Source organism: Jatropha curcas, chromosome 6 (genome assembly GCF_041381405.1).
Source record: "Jatropha curcas cultivar XTBG-Jc1 chromosome 6, XTBG_Jcur_1.0, whole genome shotgun sequence".
Lineage (NCBI taxonomy): Eukaryota > Viridiplantae > Streptophyta > Magnoliopsida > Malpighiales > Euphorbiaceae > Jatropha > Jatropha curcas.
This window is the reverse complement of record NC_143156.1, coordinates 12313900-12320944: the sequence shown is the minus strand read 5'-3', so window position 1 is coordinate 12320944 and position 7045 is coordinate 12313900.

Here is a 7045-nt window from a genome sequence, read left to right as displayed (position 1 = left end):
AGATAATTCCTCAAACTGTTGAGCCAATTCGTCTAAGCGTTGTAGGTAAGGAACCAAACGCTCTTCCTTGATTTTCCACTTCCTTAGAGCCTGGGAGACTATCAGGTTGGAATCTCCGAAAACCCTGAGGACTTTTATCTCTTTTTCCAAGGCTGCTTCTAACCCCTTGATGCAGGCTTCGTATTCGGCCTCATTATTGGTACAGTCGAAATCTAATTTAACTGCAATTGGGATGTATTCTCCACAAGGAGTTTTGAATACAACTCCAATCCCATTTCCATGGTAGTTCGAAGCTCCATCGAAGTACATCTCCCAGACCTGACTTTCCAAGTTTAACAGGTCTTCGTCGGGGAACTCTACCTCCGGCATTTGGTCTTCGACCGGTAATTCTGCTAATTGGTCAGCCAAGGCCCCGCCTTTTACTGCCTTACGTTGTACAAACTTTAAATCATAAGCCGCAAGCACTGACACCCACTTTGCCATCTTACAGTCAAGAACCGGCCTTTCCATAAGGAATTTCAAGGGGTTCGATTCAGAGATTACGTGTGTAGTGTAAGACGAGAGGTAGTGTTGCAGTTTGGTACAGGCCCAGACTAGAGCCAGACACAACTTCTCTATCTTGTTGTATTTCAACTCATATTCCAGCATCCTCTTGCTAAGGTAATACACGGCATTTTCTATCCTTGTATCTTCTGTTTGTTGAGCTAATATGGCACCCATTGCTTCTTCTGTCACAGACAGGTACAGTAGCAAAGGCTTTCCTAGCCTTGGTGGTTGTAAAACAGGCGGGGATAGCAGGTATTGCTTGACTTGGTCGAAAGTCGCCTGACAATCCTCATTCCATTTGACTGCTACTCCTTTCCTAAGTAGTTTGAAAATCGGACCACAAGTATCGGCCAACTGATTGATGAACCGGCTGATGTACTGTAGCCTTCCTAGGAAACCTCGGACTTCTTTTTCGGTCCTTGGTGCTGGCATTTCCAGAATAGCTCTAGCTTTCGAAGGATCAATCTCTATGCCCTTCCGACTAACCATGTGCCCCAGAAATACTCCGGATGTGGCTCCAAATAGACATTTTGCCGGGTTGAGCTTCAAATTATACTTTCGAAGTCTAAGGAAGAACTTCTCAAGTGCGGTCGTATGTTCTTCGGTTGTTTTCGACTTAACCACCATATCATCCACATACACTTCCACCTCTCCGTGAATCATGTCGTGAAAGATGGTTGTTGCCATTCTTTGATAGGTTGCCCTGGCATTTTTGAGCCCGAAGGGCATGACCCTATAGCAATAGGTTCCCTACTCTGTGATGAATGTCGTTTTCTCTTTGTCTGGCAAATGCATCATTATTTGATTGTACCCGACAGCGAGATCAGTCAAGGAGACCATCTCGTGTCCAGCCATTCGGTCCACCAACAAGTCAATGTGCGGCAGGGGGAAGTCGTCCTTCGGACATGCTTTATTCAAATCCCGATAATCCACACACGTTCTGACTTTTCCATCCTTCTTAGGAACCGGCACAATGTTTGCTAACCATGTCGGGTAAGCAATGGGCTCTATAAACTTGTTCTCCAGTTGCTTGGCAACTTCCTCCTTGATTTTCAAGGACCATTCTGTCTTTAGCCTTCTAAGCTTCTGTTTCACTGGCTTAGCCTCAGGGTATACTGGAATCTTATGCACCACTATTGCTGGGTCGATTCCCGTGATGTCATTTGCCTTCCACATGAAACAATCGGCAAATTTCTTCAAACATTCACTGACCTGTTCCCTGCTCATACAATCAGATGCAATGTATGTATGTTCATTTTCTTCTTTGCCAATCATTATTTTTTCTTTTTCATCTTTTATTTCATTTATTTGATTATTACTTTTGCTTGGAAATGCTTGGAAAGATAGACACGCAGGGTAATCAAGAATTTGCAAGCCTTTATTGATTATGACGGAATCGTCTTCAAAGATTACATCAAATCTGAAATCTGGATCCTCTAGATCCGACAGGGACGACTCAGAACTAGACTCTGACTCGATTTCAGACTCGGGGTCAGACTCAGACTCAATACAGGATTTGTTTACAGAGGGAGGTACTAGGTTTGACTTGGGAGGGGGTTTGTCAGCAGTGTGCTCCTTCTCGGCGTACCAATTGTCAAGAGGTCCTTCGCTCGACTTGATTAGGTTGCACAAGTCTTGATTCCCATCACTTCCGGTGATAACTGCAACCTCATCAAAGAGATTAGGCTGCATGAAGTCTTCTGCCTCCAGCTCGGTTACTACCTCGGGCTTGTTGCCCCAAACATCCGAGAATATTTCTATCCCAGGCAGCATCTTCTTAACGGTTGGGCAACAAAAGGGCTCCTGGAAGCCACAGTAAGGAACTGCTTCTCCAGGTTTGCAGAAGTAGCTGTTCAGAGTCAATAGGTAAGGCCGCATCTGTATACTTTTCTTCCTTCCTCTTCGGGTTTTCTCAGCACGCTCTTCGTCAGTGGGCTCATAACCCAGTCCATAAGTCCCTTCATTCACCGGGCATTCCCAAGCTTGTAGTGCAGGATATGTTTTCCCAGACCTCGCCATAATCATTCTTGGCAAATAGGACATTTTCTACATCAGAGGAACTATACAGTTTATCTGTACCGTCCCGAAATCAAAGAGAATTCGAGAGTTTGCAGTTTTCCCTTCCATGAACTGTACAGTATCATACTGAAATCCCGAAAGGGGTAGGTTGGCGGCCTCAAGGTTGACCTCAAAGAGAGGTTGGCCCTTTGGTTTTTTAAGCTGATTGTAGTCATCTCCTTGAATGGTGATAACTTTGTCTTTATAGGGGAATTTGACCTTTTGATGTAGGGATGAGGGTACCGCCTTAGTATGATGTATCCATGGCCGACCCAGGAGCAGGTTGAAGCTAGTTGGTACATCAATTACCTGGAATGGGACTTCCATCACTGCTGGCCCGACAGTTAACTTCAGCGTGGCAACTCCCAACACTTCCCTTCGGGTACTGTCATAGGCCTTTACTATTTGATCAGAGGGGGTGAAATCTGTTTCTTCTAACCCCAGGCAACTGGCTACCCTTAGTGGGCAGACATTCAGAGCTGACCCATTGTCAACGAGAACCATGGGCACAGTTTTGTCTCTGGTCTGGACGGTGACATACAGAGCATTGTTATGGCTGCCTCCCTCTTTAGGCAAGTCTTCGTCAGAGAACCCGATGCTTTGCATTTTAGATGATTGGGTGAGGGTGGACACTAGCACTTCTGGGCTAATTTCCACCGACGTCTGAAGTTGACTCAAGGCCTTGCAAAGAGCTTGGCGATGAGGAAAGGATGCTGCTAGAAGTTCCCAGATTGATACCCTAGCTTGTGTCTTTTTTAACTGTGCCAGTACCGGGTCTTCCTTTAGCTCCTCTGCCTTCTGGTAAGGCTTGTTTTGGATTTTATCCAAGACTAGTGGTTCATATTGTCTCCCGCTCCTAGTTATAGCATCAAGCTCTTCGGTTAGGTCGTTCAGATCCAGGACACAGATGTTATTCATCTCTAGGAACAGTTCGAAAGGATCGATTGGTTCCTGGTCAGTCATAATAGCATTTATCCCATGATTTGGCAAAGGATTAGTGCTAATGTTAGGCTTACTCCTCGGAATGATCGAGCCATTGTCTACTAGGTCCTGGATGCGGTTTTTGAGTGTCCAGCAGGCTTCGGTCTTGTGCCCGTATCCCTGATGATACTCGCAATATTCATCTGCCTTGTAGTTTCTTGGCAATGGATTGGGGGGTGGCCTTGCTTCTAGAGGCTTGATATAGTTGGCCTTGACAGCCTCTCTAAAAACCAAAAGGATTGGCATTCCAAGGTCAGTGTATGTTCTTCTCGACTGATTACCGTTCCTCATGTTCCCCACACGTAATGGGTTAGTGGGGGTGATGCTCGCCACTTCGTGGACTTTGCTAGCTTGGCTAGGCTTCTTATATTTAGAGGTTCCTGAGTCATCTTTCAGTTGCCCTATTTGGACCAGATCTTCCACCTTTGTAGCAGTGGCGATGAGCGACTGGAACGTTGGTAGGTACTGGGTTTGCAACCGTTGTTGGTAAACAGGCTGCAGGTTTTTTATTATTATATCGACCTGCTCCTGCTCAGAAGGCCGATTAATCATCTGGGCAGCCTTGGCCCTCCACCTCGTAAGGAACGAGGAGAAAGGCTCATTATTCTTCTGCTTGGTGGTCTCTAACTCTCTTCGAGTAACATCCACTTCCATATTGTAGTGGTACTGTGAATTGAATGCATTACAGATATCCTCCCAGGTCTTCATCTTAGACCGATCAAGGCTAACAAACCATCTTAATGCAGCACCGGTAAGAGATTGTTGGAACAACTGAGCAAGGAGCTCACTGCTCAATCCGAATGGGTTTAGGGCACCCACATACATTTTCAAATGTGTTTTAGGACAAGTGGTTCCATCAAACTTGTCCATGTTGGGCATTTTGAATTTAGTTGGTAACCTGGCTTCGAGGAACAAAGACAAAGAGTCCATGTCCACCATTTCCTTGTGGGTCTTCAGGGCAGTGATAGACCTTTCCAGCAGTTCCAACTTTTCCCTCATCCTTTGAGCTTCTAGCTTGGAAGCAGTTTTGGAGGGCATGTCGCCCAGGTTCAGGGTAGGGTTTGTTGGCTCAGCAGCAGGACCCTGATCGGAGGTAGCAGGTCCACTTCCCCTGGCCGAAGCCCCATTTCCATTACCATTACCATTACCATTACCCAATTCAGCTATCAGGGCAATCCTTTGGGCGGCCAATGCCTCATTCATTCTGGCCTCCATTCTGGCCTCGAGTTGTTCAATGAGGGTTTGGATATCAGCAATCGATGCCATTGGTGCAGGTAAAGTTGTTGAAGTTATGGGTGAAGCTGGTGTAGCTGGTGAAGCTGGTGATAGTACTGTAGGTGTGGCTGGCACTGATGTGGGCACTTGGATCGTGGCACCTGTAAGGATAAGGGTAGCTGGATTAGGTACAATGGTTGGTGTATCAGGTAACTGATATGAGGTAGATTGACTCTTTGTCCAACTGTGCATGACTGAAAGTAAAAGGGTGTTTTTCTGCTCTCTTTGTGTTTATCCCATGCCTATGATATGTCGTGAATGCGCATAACAACACGCCATAAACCATTTAATGAATATGATTCACATCATTGGGTGCATACAGTCCTGAAGGGTAGGTTTTATAGGCTATGACTCAAATAGAGAATCGGTTTATAAGGGACCCTTGAACCTTGAGTATGGATATACCTAACCACATGTGAAACAAAGAGTTTCACGTGGGTCCAGCGGTACGCATACCCATGGGCCACCCCCAAAAGGATTAGGGGCGGTTTGCGGTAACAGGGAGGACGCTTTGGCTGTCCGTCGACATAATCAAAGAGACTTGCCGATCAGCGCTACTTGCTATCCAGACTCAGAAGTTTGAACAGAGAGAGAAGAAATTCATTTGAAATTCATTTTTTTTATGCAATGGAGAAAAAGATTCTCAATCGTGCAAATAGATCAACAAATTTAAATGTCTTAATCAAATTTGTCACTTAAGTTCAAATTTCCTCTCATCGAGCATTCTTAAAGAAAGAACACTCGATTTATGTCAAGGTACCCTGCAAAACAAAGCATAGTAAAGTAATGCCCTAAAGAAGGGGCAGGTTAGTTTATTCAACAATTGTAGTCCACCATTATGCAAAAAGATTACATAAACATCCCCAGTGAAGTCGCCAAACTGTGGACCCCTCCCCCAAATATCATAGCATATGATGCATATGATAAAGGACAGAAATGCACGTGAATGTATGAGTCGCCACCTTGTTTAATTATTTTAGGGTAAACTAGGAAAAAACCCTAAGTGACTCCAATTTAATTAACCTAATTACTAGATTAATTAACCCAATGTTTAAGGCATGGTCTACGAACCCGAGGTGGATCCCGAGACTATGTCATGCTGATGAACTAACCTATGGATGAATGCTTTGCAGGATGAAAGATGATGTAATTGGGACCAATGAAAAATGTTTATGTGATTTTGACTTGCCGCTCAGGGTTAAATCCCAAACGTGCCTACGTACTTCCGTTTGAATGGAAGATCAAAGTCAACGTAGTTCGATAGGCCTCTTTTAAAGGGCTTTGAATGAGGATGCTTTATGCATGAGTGTGTGTATGCTTTGTGCATTTTGTTTAGGCATTTTGCCAAAGAATTGATTGATTTTTAGGCATTTGATGCCAAAATGTTGATTTTAATGGCTTTTAGCCAAAAAGATTGATTTAGGCAATCGTTGCCAAAAATGATTAATTTTAGACGATTGTCGCCAAAATGATTGATTTTAAGGCTTTTAGCCCAAAAGAGTGATTTAGGCAATTTGATTGCCAAAATGATGTTGATTGGGCGATTGTCGCCAAAATGATTGATTTAAGGCTTTTTGCCAAAATAAGTTGATTAATTTTAAGGCATTTTACCAAAAGATCGATTTAATTGTAGGCAACTTGTTGCCAAAACGTGATCAATTAAGGCTTTTAGCCACAATTATTAATTAATTGGACTTAAGCAGGATTTGTTTGAAATAAAGGCGATTACACCATAGCTATTAATTAACTAGGTGTTTTGAGCCAATATTGTCGGATTTAGGCCTTAATACCGCGATTATTAATTAATCGGGCATTTAGCCTAAATTTATTTAATTGAGGCAATTTGTTTGCCTAATGATGGCATGGATGCATTTATGCAGTTGTAGAATTATTAGGAGTAGAAAAGAAGCATGCATGAAGTGCTAAAATTAAATAGGCAGAGTTCAGTTCATGTACCTGATTTAATCGTCGACCGCTTCTTAACTCCAGGTTAAGCTCCTCGTTAAGGGAATTAATTTTAATTTAATTTTAAGTGACCAAGTATCACAACAATAAAATAAAACTAAAATTAAAAAATGCAAGAAAGCAGTAAAGAATCGCAAAGAGCGTAGGGAGAAGGAGCGTCCGTTAACACAGACTGAGTGTCTCAAAACGGAGCCCCAGAGCCGTTTTTTATAGGAAAAAA